We start from the raw sequence: 14038 nt of genomic DNA on the forward strand, positions 1-14038 counted from the left end.
TTTTGACGGGCAAACTGATTGCGATCTATGGTTTTTGTTTTAAATGTAAAGTCATCAACGCTTTGGTTCTGCATTACTTACCTACTGGCAGCCCCAACATCGAATTTATATTTTTTTTTATTATAATGTCAACATTTATCGCATCACTTCCGTTTTTTGTACTCCATTGAACTACTTTATATGTAAATTCAGTGAGTTTTTGGCATTCTGGAGGTATTCATCTGACAGCCTCATCCTCAGACAACCAGCCCTCTACAGTCACTAGGAACATCACACCGTAATCCTACCTAATGGTAATTAAAAAATAAAATTGAAATCAGTGTCTCAGACGTGAAGTAGACATTCTAATCTGAGTAAATCTAGAATCATGTCTGAAAGTCATGTCTTGAACATGATCTCACCTGGGATAAATGTTATTTCATGCAGAATAGCCCAATGAGCTCTGTTTAAAACACATTTTCCGTCGCGTGTTTTAGTTTCCTCTGTCATTATTCACTGTAAACATTTTCAGCGGTTATAAGCGCAACAAAAAGGCAGTTCCACATTCACAGTCAGAAAAAGAGGCACACAATAAATCTGCGGAGACAAACAGCGGGACGCCCGGGACAAAGTAATGAACTAATTACATTAGTCGCGGGACGGGATGCGGGACACGGCTTGTCCCGCAGACTACTAATGGTAACGGATAACTCACCCTATTAGTATCTATGTAGGTATTCTGATATGACTGATTCTAGGATTCCCACATTTGCGTCACTCTCTATAGGTACGTGCTGCTTTAAACCACGAACACTTTCGCATTTACCATGGCAACGGTAGAGATTTATAAAAACCGCATTCATAAAATATGAAGCATTTATACAAGCATCTTCTTTTGTGATAAATGAGCTCGTTCTGCTTAACTGGTTATTAAACTCATAGCTCGTTTGTGCCTTTGTTTCAGGTTAATGGAATTTCTAATTCAATTTCTGGTTTATTGTGCTTGTGGAGAGAATTGTGCATCACCGCAAGATACGGAAATCGACGATGTTGTGTGCCGCTATAATACTGGGGTAGGCAGTGGCTATCCAGCAACGTAGCGAGGTGAAGCTATGGGGCCCATGTTTTTTTAGCCAGCTTCAAAGTTACGTTAATACTTTGTACCTTGGCGCTGAGAAGAGGCCTACTCTATAATTTTATTTTAATTATTTACTCCCAACTTCGGAACGTAAATAGGTATCATAAAAATGTAAGAATATTTTTTATGTATGATATACATTATATAATGTTTTGGTGTAACAGAACAGAAAGCTTGGTGAGATGTAGCACCCACATCTCACCAAGCTTTACTTCATTAGCAATTGATGTACCTGTGACTACCCCTTAATATATTCGTGTAGATATGATAATAACATTAGAACACCTATGTATAATTTAGGTTATAACGAATAATCTTAAAATCAATAAGCATTACGATTGTATGTATGTACGTATGAGTAGGTATATAGGGCCATATGATGGACCTCGGAGGGCCCTCGATCGCCTAGGTCCCCCACTGCTAGGGTAGGCAAGTATTGTTGAAGCTGTGAGATCTTGCGGCTACAGCCTGCGTTAACCGCATCTTGGCAGCCATGGCGGCGTGGTTTAGAACACCGTATTGTAATAAAACTGTGCTACTGATAGCCTTATGTAACTTATGCTTATGACTGTCTTATACTCATGCAGCTGCTTCCGTAAACGGCGGTTTATGGAAGCTACTAAAGTATTAATTTATGCCCGCGATAATGGAATATTAATAAATAAGTAACACATGTATGGTTCTGTTTAAATAGCGAATGTAAATCATATTTTGTATTGTTTCGGTTCTGAAATCAAAATTTATTTTTAAACGCACTCGTTTTAATGTCTTGGCCTATTAGGAAAAAGATAATTTTAGAACCAAAAATAGACTTGTGTTTTTTTGCAAAAATTACCGTATTTGTATCCCAGTCGATGACCTCAGAAAATATAAAAATTTGAATAAATTAGTTATTTTTATCGACCGCGACAAACTTGTTAATTTAGCGATGGGAATATAATAACTAGGTAACGGTGCAAGTGTGTTGGATGGCTTGTTTCTAGCTGGCACTAAATCAGTTTTTTTTAATAAAATAGGTTCGCATTTGACCACAATCTCACCTGATGGTAAGTCATGATGTGGTTTAGGGTGGATCACGCTTACCTAGCAAATAGTTAGTATAGTTGATGATAATTATGAGACATAAAAATATGTATTGAATTCACAATTCACACACACACAAATATTTTGCAAACGACTATAGTCGTTTTTCCTATTCGTAACATAGTAATGTACTATACATAGTAATGTATAGGAACATAATCGTATCCTACTGGATACGATTATAAAACTTATGCATAGAGACACTGACTAGACTTTAGAAAGACTAGAGGCTCACAACTTGTCTTGTGATATTTTTGAATTCCTACTAAGAAGATTATACCTACACACTTATAATGTGTACTTTGATTTGTACGTAATGTAACTAGATAATAAGCACGTATGTAATTTGTCTTTTTTTTACAAAGAAAGAGTAGAGCTTTAATCAATTATCTGAAAGAAACATAAACTACGTATTAAAACGGGTGTCTCATTTTCGGTGCAAGATTCATTTCCTTATTAACAAAGTGATAAATTGGTCGGATAAAACATAAACATGTGAAAACAGTTACAACATCCTGTGCACCTGTATCGTTTATAATACTGACATATCGATTTCATTCATACTTTTCTTTTACGTGAGGTGGTGGTGAAGAGTAGTGATTGTTTTTGTACTCTATAAGTACCTAATAATTCGTTTATCCGCATCCAATCAAAGCAAATTAATAACATCTAACAAGGAGGTTTGATGGTCGTTTCATTTCGTAGTAGATTACCATCTGATTTAAATCTCAATATAGATCTTACCTTATTATTCCCATGTGATACGGTAATTATCAATTAGTGATTCGAACTTTTTGCTTTGCTTTTTTCGCGAGTCCTTCGAAGATCGTTTTTAGAAACGAATGGAATAATAATGTTGAATAAATTATATTTAAATGGTGAGTGGGTTTGGTTTTTTTACGAGGACCGGTCTGTCGAGTCGAGTGTTCTTTTTTGTAATCAATTTTAGATTTGGAGTGGAGTCGTGACCCGCCCGCGTGCGCCCTGGCAGGCTTCCGCGCAATTTGCCCCGCAATATACGCTGGCAGTATCAAGGCACATAGGCTGACTCAACTCGGCCTGAGTTTATACACATATCACTCAGCCGTTCCAGTGTTTAGCTTACCTACACCGGCTCCATGCGAAGCTAAGTCGCTACGTTGTGTACCAAACTTCATTGTTCCTAGTCACTGTATAATCATCTGTCTTAAGCAAACTTTCACGCCGTATTAATTGGATGTATTAATGTTTCTAAACAATGCGGCTGCAGATGTATTAATGTTACATTCAGATTTCAGTTCATAACAGTAGCACTGTGCGAGAGCCTGTTACGAATCATGTAAGCACCGTAGATCTTACGGAATGAAACGTCCAAAATCCCAGTCGCAGAAGAAAATTACCTGAAAGAATAAAATATCCGGTTGAATAAAGTCCGGGACAAATTGTCGGCGTGGCTTTTGCGGACGGCAAGGGATCTGCGCGGATTGTTATTGATGGGAATGCGAGCGGGCCCGCGGCGATCAGATAGTTTTCATTATGGCCGATCATGCGTGCGGCAGCCTGCCAGCCTCCGTAAGGAAAATCCTCGGATATTCCACCGAAATGAAAATAAAGCTCCCAAGGAAGTAAAAAAGGGTTTCAAAAGGATCGACGATCACAACTTTTACTATTTATGATGATTCCTAAGAAACAATGTGCACACCTCGAAATTGTTGTTAAAATTCAGACTTCAGTACTTAAATACGTCTATATGAAATACGCAAATACAATTGGAGCTTGTTCCCATAACGACTCGTCTAGCTGCCCCAATAAACATATTAGTATGGGTGAAGCCGTAGGCGTACGGCTTAGCACGAGTGAATAGGTACCAATCCTGTTACATTTTATCCGAAATTACCGATCGCTTTAAACTAATGCGATAATGAAAAAATCCAGTTTTATTACCAACAGGTGTGTATAGCTTTCATTAGAGAACACTCTACGGAACAGGTAGCCTCTGATTAATGCCATTAGGTTATAAAGCTCTACAGTTAGCTACACTAAATTTCGACAGGTTTTCGTGGTGACAATAAACATTACTTTATCTTGATGACATTTTTCTTTATAGCCGAGAAACCGGTCAGTGCTCTAAATGGTGTAAATTGTAGGTAGACTGCGAAACTGCCTTGGTTTTATGCAAAATTAAACACAATATTATTTTCCGTATATTAATTCGCTATTATGTAAAATTATATCTTCCTTAATAGGTTAAAATACTTGTTTATTCTTTCAATTAGAAAAGTCATAAAAACACCGAGTACAGAATTATTATGGACACGCTGGTATAGTTTTGAGCTTTAAGCTAAATACGGGTCTAATCTAGATCGAGGGACCGCGGTGATTGTGGGTTGGGCCAAGTATTACATCTATATTGATAATAAATCAACTAGATGAGACAAGTACAAATATGCCGTGTGAGTCGGCCGGAGCGCATTAAAGCACGTACTTAGTACAACAAACGAGCGGCCTGTGGGGGTCCCAATTATTCCAGCAGCTATGTCCCGGAATGTCTAATTTGCTCACGTAATTTTGGTCGGAATTCGTCCCCGGCCGACGGATGCTCGGAACTATTTTTATTGCTTGTTTCCTATTTGCTTCACTCCGCTGGGAATAATATAACTTGAAGCTTGCGAACTCTAACCAACTTGTCTCACAGCAAGTGTATTGTGAATTACACGTCGGCCCGCCTGGGCCACACCGCCGCACCACCGCGCGGCCGCCGCCGCCCCGTGACGTCACGTTTCCATGCCCCACTCAGTTTATTTCTTTTACCCGCCCCGTGAGAAAAATTGGGAAACGTAACCATTTCATTCATCACACTCTATTTACAATTGTGAGTTTTTACATTGTCTTCAAAGTGGATTTATTGCCTGCAATATAAAAGTTTGGGAGTATTAACTTACCGGGTTCGTTATTCAAGCTGTTCCACTTATTTCACGGTAATTTCCGGGGTGTAAACATTTCACCTGTAACAAAAACCTTAATTTTAACAATGTTAGTAATAACAGAGTGAGTAACGCGCTGTTTCATTTCAGAGTGGAATATACAATTATTTTTGTAATAATGAGTAAACGTTTATACTGCAAACCGAGTAGTAATGCATATTTAATCAGCTATAAAGTATTAATGGTCTTGAACTGCTGGTGAAGTTTCTCACTTCATTATATATTTTAATTGTGTTAAATACGTAGTTATATGAGGTCATGCACCCGGGTGTACTATAGGTGGGATTTATGTGCAGGATATCGTGATATCAGGGACACAATTGATTTTGGAATGATGCCAGGCGGTGGGCCGTCTGGCCCACTCCATTTGCTCTTTACATAACTCCGTGTTCAAGGGACCATTAATCTTCCTAGTTCCACGCCAGGCCGAGTTTAATTTTAATAAACGGCTTTAGCTATACCTACTATGGTATTAATTTACGTGCCCTAATGAATTCAATGTACCTACTTCTTGTTCGCAATTCTAGATTTATTCAGAGATTTGAAATATGAGATAGCGACGTAATCAACAAAATAAATAAAGAGGTATTTACAAACGCAATTCGTTTAGAAATTGGTTCGCCATTGTGAGCAGACCTGACTCAAATTAATAAGTAAGTAGTTACAGTTTATTTTTAGAGTGTGCAACTTTCACACCTATTTTATTAGGTCTTTCACTGAATAGACACGTTCCGATAGCCCCGAGCCAAAAGAAATGTAACGACGCAAACTATCGGGCTTTCGGAGCTAGGGTAAGTACGTTTAGACATTTTTATAGTGTGTCCCGGGCTCCATGATGATCGTTAAATGGAATCATAACTCAACTAAAAGCACTACGCTCGTAATTTTCTTAGTGGGCGCTGACGCTGATGTGACGTCATTACAGCAGACCCTACCAACCCTTGGGGAACGGCTTTCGAATGTTCCATTTCGTCCTTCGTCAGACCGCTGCCCGTATTTTATAGCTGGCTAAAAGTGGAGGTAGATCACAGGTGTGTGAGCACTTTCCTATTCTGAATATTACTGTTATACAAAGAAACAAAACTACAAAGTTTCGCTATGTTCGTAACGTTATGTTTCCCTTTATGCTAAGGTGCGCTAGTTTCGTTGCAAAATTGGATTGGAAAATGTATTTATTTACTGCACAGCACGTACAAGCCGAAACGTTTAATATAATTATTCAGTGTAGCTCAGCGATGCTCGCAGATCGTATCGAGCGTCTTATATACCAGGAAAACACAAAGGTGTTCCCATAATGAATTCGAACAATGCCGTGATTTTCTGGGAACATTGGAACAAGCTGTTTGTGCCTGACGTAGCCATGAAATGCGTGATTTAGCCGCCTCATGGGAAATACCTCGGAACGCCGATGCCGGCATAATACCTTAATTCGGCTAATCTCGCTTTCGACTTGAGCCCTGCGGTTATTCGGGTTACGCCACACGTCATGATCCTACGATACCTGAACGTTATCTTGTTAGACCTGCGAGAGTTCCTTTGCACATAACATCAATGAATTGGCGTCGACACAGCAGCAACCGTCTTAAAACGTGTGCGGTGTAGTAAGGATATACAGTTCGACATCTAAAGCTGAAGTACGACTGGGGAAAGTAAGTAGGTAGCTACTTACGTTGGAGTACTTTCGACAACTTACCGAGTCTTAGTAAGATACTTTAAGTTACGTAACGTCAACTTGAATATAAATAAAAGTTGATGACATGTAAGTATGTAAATAACGTCTTACTGTATTAAACCTCTTAAATATAATACATAACTAAATAGATATCTAAAAATATAAGATAATAAGGTGAGTATAATAATAATAATATATTTTTCGTAGGTATATTTTACATTAGTCACCCTGATTGTTGATTGTTGGTTGATGTATTAGATTATGCACCCAGAGCGTCACAAATTTCAAATAAAAAAAATAAAGTAAACATTTTAAGTTCGTTTTTCTTTGTATGTAGGTTAACGCTGAAGTAGATAAACATAGTGTAGTGTCCAGAAGCAGTCAAGTGCAGTGGACGTCTTCCGACAGTTTTTATCGCGAGTTCACATCGACATGCAAATCTCTATCACGATGCTCACGTACCACTTCCAAAGTACTTTGCAGAAAAAGTGACTTCAACTGGCAGACTGTCTACTGCTCCCTGTTTAAGTAAAAAGTTTGATTTTATACTCAAATTCAGAGTTCAAAATGCTTGAATTTCATACAAAAATTACTACTTTAGACTTTCTAAACAAATATTAAGCTGCCATTATAATGTCATGAGCAAGAAAACAATAGCGTTGTTTTGAAAATGTAAGGAGAAATCGGTATTGGAAAGTAATTTATCCGCCCGAGGGCCTTTTGATCGCTGGCTCCTTTTTAGGAACAAGTGACTAAGGTTCATAAGCTTTAATGATTGTAAGTACTCAAAACGAGCCTCGCTCCAAATCAATCGGGAGTATGACTCGCGGGGTCAAACATAGGAAGTGATAGTATTGTTTTTGTTTCTAATGGACGAAAGTAACCGTAACGAGGCTTCAAGCCTGCAGTAAGCTCGATTGCAGGAAGAAATAAAACGTTCAATTTTGATTGTAGCTACAGGGTAGTTACATGTTTCTTTATGGCTGCACTAACATGTTTAGTGTCCGGCCATTACTCACTGTAGCCGTTCAGAGGGACATTTTTATTTGTTTTGTGCCCTGAAAGCTTGATCTAAACATTCGAGCTGTTTGCGGAAATTTAAGGCGAAGAATAATTTGCTTTCATTGAGATCCCTTCCTAAATTTTAAACGTTCCAAGTACTTTTTTATAATGCCAGATGTTGCCCGTTACTCTACACTTGTTATTTCGGATGTTCTACGCGGTCAGAAGTATTTCAATGTTTACCTTACCGTGTTATGATATTCGAAAGGAATTTAAGTCGCGCGAACAATCATTATTTATACTAACGGTATATACTTGCAGGTCGACTTTATTATGATTTAACCTAAATAATGCGGTCATTGAATGTGGAATTAAATATTATAACTTTATCGACTTAAGTTAAGGTACTTAATACGGAAATATAGGTGTCGCGTTTGAATAAATAGTGTGAGTGGAGGAAACCCGTTTAGCGAGGTTATCTCTAGCAGAAAATTGCTTTGCATCTCCAAGGAAATATCACGAGCAAGAAAATCGTTTTTCTTACGCCATGTAACCAGTTGCCGCAAATATGGTTGAACTTGGAAAGTCATGAAGCGGAATATAGGTGCAAAGTTATGTTTTAATTAATTATCTTGTGGTGTAAACAGAGAGATGAGCAAAATAGGCTGATTCGTAAGTAGAGTACATAAAACAGGTCAAAAAATGATAAAATGCGTATCACAGAAGTTGGAGAAAGGTACCTACTTATTTATGGGCGATTGGTTGTTGACCTTTAGAGCACAAATTACTAGCGAAAGATTTGTGAGATTGAAGGCTATCAATGAAAGGCTACATGGTAACATTTAATCTTGTTTTTTTTTAAATGTCTTATATTCAATTTTCATATATTTTTTTCTCACATTATAAATTTAATATATCCGGGGCTACGATCCTCATCCATCCTAAAAATAACTACCTAAGTATAATAGGTAAGTAGATTCAACAGAATAAAGATTTTTTGTTTTGTTGGTATTTTTGTAGGTAGGTACGAAAATGTTTGCGTGCGATCGGCGAGGGAATAGGAGGGTAACGTCACGCGACTGGCCGTGACAGTGACTGCCACATACATATTCATATTATGCCGGGAACACCAACAAAATGCTGAATTTATGTTGCTAGGCTCTGCTATAAAGATTTCTTATGTATCACATGTAATATGTCTAAAGAAATATGCCATTTCTGACATTTTCATTCTTCTTCTATCGTGTGGGTTGTGAGGTGAATTATTAACCTCATCAACCCTCGTGTCAGGGTTACTATTGAGCCGCCGAAGGCCCCTGACATGACTCATATAACGACTACTTACTTACATCAGTAAGTAGTAACCGGGACCAACGGCTTAACGCGCCTTCCGCAGCACGGATCGTCTTACTTTCGGACAATCACGTGATCAGCCTGTAATGTCCTAACCAAACTAGGGACCGAAAAGTAATTTTTATGTTATATCCCCACTGGGAATCGAACCCAGGACCCAGGATCTGGACCACGGAGGCCGTTCATTCCTGCTGTGAGTTTTCAAGCTGCCTGAAAGTTACCTTAAAGACCACTGACAAACAGAAGTGTTAAGTTCTAAACGAATCTCACTGAACCAAACTCAGTACTTATTTCTTAACTTTATCGATGGTTTTCAATCAATAAACCTAATAGTCTAGACTAGTTTACTCTTCCACGAAGCTATTAATTTATACTTGCATCATTAGCCAATACTACTTAATAAATAATGAGGCTCGACGAAGACTAAAGGGTAATTGTGAAATTTCACAAATACGTGTAGTTAACAGGTTTAATAATACTACGCATAAATAGCTAGCTACAACTTTATTGCACTTAGTTGTCTTTTCAAAACGTTCTTTATGAAAGCAACGGCGATGTCAGAATGCAACAAAGTCACAATGTAATGAACAGAGGGACAGTCTTAACAGTTTCTGGAGTGGTGTCCTTTATTTTTTGTTGAGTTGTAACAAGTGAGTATTTTATTATTAATTGTGACTAATCAATACTGTTGCGTGCAGTGCTCGTCAATTTAATGGGGTGCAGTGATGGCGTAGAAAGGGGAGCACGGGGTATGGAGATTCCTGTGAGTCACCGTAGGCGGCCAGACGGCGCCTCTGTCTTGCCCCACCCTACCCGGTTTAAAATTGTAAAACCGATGCAAACTTGCCTATAGCCAGCCTCATTTGCCAGAGGAAGTCTACTTAGCATATAAAGGGTTTGTGGCTCGACGCATTATATTATAGGTAAGTAACAAAAAAGCTGATTAGAATTCGTCAAACACAAACAGGCTTTCTATTTTATTATACCTCTACATTCATACGATCACGCGTAGGCAGAAACCACGGAATTTCTAGAACTACGCTCCTGACACTGTCACTATTTTATTATCTTTTATTTAATTCCATACAGAATAAAGAGACATACCTAGTGAAATCATTTTTTTTTAAGAAATCAAAGTGTTTTGTTAAAAGAACCATTTAGTCCTGGATTTATTTACGTGTGTTTGATTTATCTTGAGTTTGACTCTATTTATTTGTACATACTGCAGTAGCTTTTATCTATGTTAGGTAAGTACATAAATAATTTGAGGAGTCGTGGTAGCCCAGTTGGTAGAACGCTTGCGTCTTACTTTTAGGTCTCAGGTTCGAATCCAGCACATGCTTAAACCAATGATTTTCGAATTTGTTTCGAATTCATGTTTGGATCATTAAATGATTATCACGCGCTCAGCGGTGAAGGAAAACAGCGTAAGGAAACCCACATTTCCGGAGGTATGCTACCTAACCTGTATTGGGCTGATTTTTCCTTCGCAGGCTGGAAGGTCAGACAGGCAGCCGCTTTTGTAAAACACCGGACAAATCTTCAGCTTAGGTAATCGGACCACAAGTCCACTACTGGAAACAGGAGTAGTTAGTCACTCGGAAGCATGCTTTATCATTCCGCTCAAATAGATTTTCCTTTAAAAAATATTTTGGGATAGGTATTCTAACAATCCTTTGTTTTCTTTTACTTATTTATAGGTATTTTCAACATGAAACAGCACGAAGTATTTTAGAAAAGTTGGTTCATTTTTGGTCTAAAACTTTTATGTGATGAGTAACCTATTTTTGTCATTTTCAATTTAAGTTCAAATTAAGTTACTCATTAGTCAAATAGCTAGATTGTAATTTTAAATGAAGCATAAATATATTATGTACTTTATAGTATAAAATACTTTTTATTCGAATGTTTTAAAGAAAGAGTAGATTACCGTAACGTATCTGAACCGTCGAAACATTTAGGTTCGATATTTTTTATGTAGAGGTAGATAAGTTGTAATGAGTCTACTGCGATCAGTAAGTATTTGTTCTGTAAGAAGTAATAAGTATTAAGACAGGATTAAAAGAGTCGAAGTCCATGCTCTGTTCCTACCCTTGAAAAGAGGGAAAATGACCACGCCAACGGGGTCGGTATAGGGGGGTCTGAAGTGTTTGGCGAGCTGATCGGCCACATATGGTAATTAGCAATCGGGTCGTCATAAACTGTCCATAAGTAAGCGTTTATGAATCATTTGCGTGTACGTAACAGTATAAACATTGATTATAAAATTATAAATTATAACAGCCTCCGTGGTCTAGTGGTTAGAGCATTATAAAATTATATAATTAATTTATACATTAAACTTGGTTTATAGCATTTTCGTTCCATGTATGGTCGTACTAAAGTGCTTATCATTTCCATTGCTTTCAGTTCAATTATGTAAGCAGGGTGCGATAAAGAGCATTATGAGCTTTAGTTTACTGCGTATGTATTTTATAGTAAATACGTACTTATAATATAAAATATTAGTGTTTTAACTCAAGCCTCACGTACTATGTAAGAAGAGTTAGATAAAATAATGTGTGGCTGCGTGTAAAATATATATTGACCTGTTCTAAAATAAAATGTCATTCTTATTATTATCTGCCTCCTGATTTGTATACTCCATTCTACTGATGTTCTATAAATAGGGTTAATGTTTTTAGTATATGTAACAGCCTCCGTGGGCTAGTGGTTAGAGCGTTAGGCTCACGATCTGGAGGTCCGGGTTCGATTCCCGATGGGGACATTGTCGAAATCACTTTGTGAGACTATCCTTTGTTTGGTAAGGACTTTTCAGGCTTGCATCACCTGATTGTCCGAAAAAGTAAGATGATTCCGTGCTTCGGAGAGCACGTTAAGCCGTTGGTCCCGGCTATTAGCCGTAAAACACCTCCACCAACCCGCATTGGAGCAGCGTGGTGGAGTATGCTCCATTCCCCCTCCGGTTGATTGAGGGGAGGCCTGTGCCCAGCAGTGGGACGTATATAGGCTGTTTATGTATGTTATGTTATAAAGACTATCAAGCAAATACATCCAGTTACATATAACGTCACTGTGCTCCTGTGGTACATCGGCTTGCTTCTCAATCGGGAAGCGCCGGTTCGATTCCCGGTACCGGACTTGCAACAATGAGTTATTAACTTATCTTAGGCTGATAAAATTTGACATGCTATCATAACGAGAAAAAGTCCAAGAATATAAGGCAGTAATTTATAAATATGAAAAAATTTACGGTCTCTTACTAGTATTTCTACTTCCCAGGCCTTGTAATTTGGTTTTATAGAGGTTTTATATGCGCATTTAATTACTAGCAAATGTAATTAGGAACTATAAAACTAGAACGAAAATAGTGCACGTTGGATTTCATTTTTATTACATGAATTAATGCATATTACAAAGAAGGCAATACGTCTTGAGTCTCATCGCATTGCGTATCTTTTACGGTGGTTTAACGGAAAGCTCGGTGAGGTGTGGATACTTAGTTCATCTTGTTAGGATGTACCTCTGACTTCCCCGATTGGGATATAGTTGTGAGCTTATGTTGTGTTGTTATATTTATATTTTTTACATTTCCGCAATTTCCTTTTATTCCTAATTTAATTTGGTCTGTCAAGTAATATTACTTAACATCTTGTTCTTCTTCTTTGCGAGTCAATGGCGATCGATACTAAATTTTTGCTGACCAATAATTGGCCACGCTTACGGCATTGTCAGTGGCTTCGTAAAGGTCTTTAATAGTGCAGGTGTTAGGGCACTTAGGACAGCACAAAAGGTGAGCCATAGTTTGTGGTGATACTCCACACTCGCAATCATCGCAACCATCAACCAGGTATCCCCACCTGCAGAGATTATCCTTGCAGCGGCCAACCTGTGTCCGGAGCCTATAATACATGTTCTTATATTTTAACTGATGGTTTTGTAGAAATAATATTCTAGTTAGCCCGACCGATTTTGTACTTGTTTAATGGGCTGCTCATCATCACTACATATGTGACGTAAACAACGACTGAGAAATCATAGGCATACCTCTCATCACTACATAGTATAAAACAAAGTCGCTTTTTCTGTACCTATATCCCTATGTACGCTTAAATCTTTAAAACTACGCAACAGATTTTGATGCGGTTTTTTTAAATAGATGGAGTGATTTAAGAGGAAGGTTTATATGTATAATAATATCCATTAAACAGTGGAGAAATACTGTTATTTTTGAGGTTTTTAATGTGATGTCGTAAATAATTTCATTTTTTTTCCTCAGCATTGCACCCGAGCGAAGCCGGGGCGGGTCGCTAGTATCATAATATATTATGTTTATCTTAGGACGTCAACTAATACTGTGTGGGACTGCAAATTGTCCTCTAAATACTTATGATTCTGCCCACCCACGTACGTATTTACAGATTTATTTATTTATTTATTATTACATCACCATTACAGTTGCCCAAAGCGATACAAGTGGTTACATCACTAGTCAAATACAAATTACTATAACATGTCACACTATGATATTATTTTAAAACTAAATAAATACTATTTTGTATATTACCCCCTCCGGTTGATTGAGGGGAGGCCTGTGCATAGTAGTGGGACGTATATAGGCTGTTTATTTTTGTGTGTGTGTGCATATATTGCACCTCTTTTTATTCTCTCGCAGTTATTCTTGTCCTCTGGAAGAGATCTCTCTTAGAGATAAGTCCTCCCTTGTAAACGTCCATCCCATGTTTGTGATGTAACTAGTTGTTAAGTGCAATAAAGTATACTTTTGTCAATCCATCTCCATACTTAATTATTGTACAATATTTAAGAGTTCAGAGAGTACATAATGGG

At 37.8% G+C, this 14038-nt stretch overlaps 1 protein-coding gene across 2 annotated transcripts in view; it reads right to left on the reverse strand.

Annotated features, from left to right (window-relative positions):
• LOC126374309 (semaphorin-1A) overlaps positions 1 to 14038 on the reverse strand; it is a 91995-nt gene that overhangs the window by 34698 nt on the left and 43259 nt on the right. For both annotated transcript variants that reach the window (XM_050020877.1, XM_050020868.1), the window contains one exon: positions 5122 to 5184. The gene's annotated coding sequence lies outside the window, so the exon portion shown is untranslated. The remainder of the gene's footprint in view (positions 1 to 5121; positions 5185 to 14038) is intronic.

Source organism: Pectinophora gossypiella, chromosome 2 (genome assembly GCF_024362695.1).
Source record: "Pectinophora gossypiella chromosome 2, ilPecGoss1.1, whole genome shotgun sequence".
Lineage (NCBI taxonomy): Eukaryota > Metazoa > Arthropoda > Insecta > Lepidoptera > Gelechiidae > Pectinophora > Pectinophora gossypiella.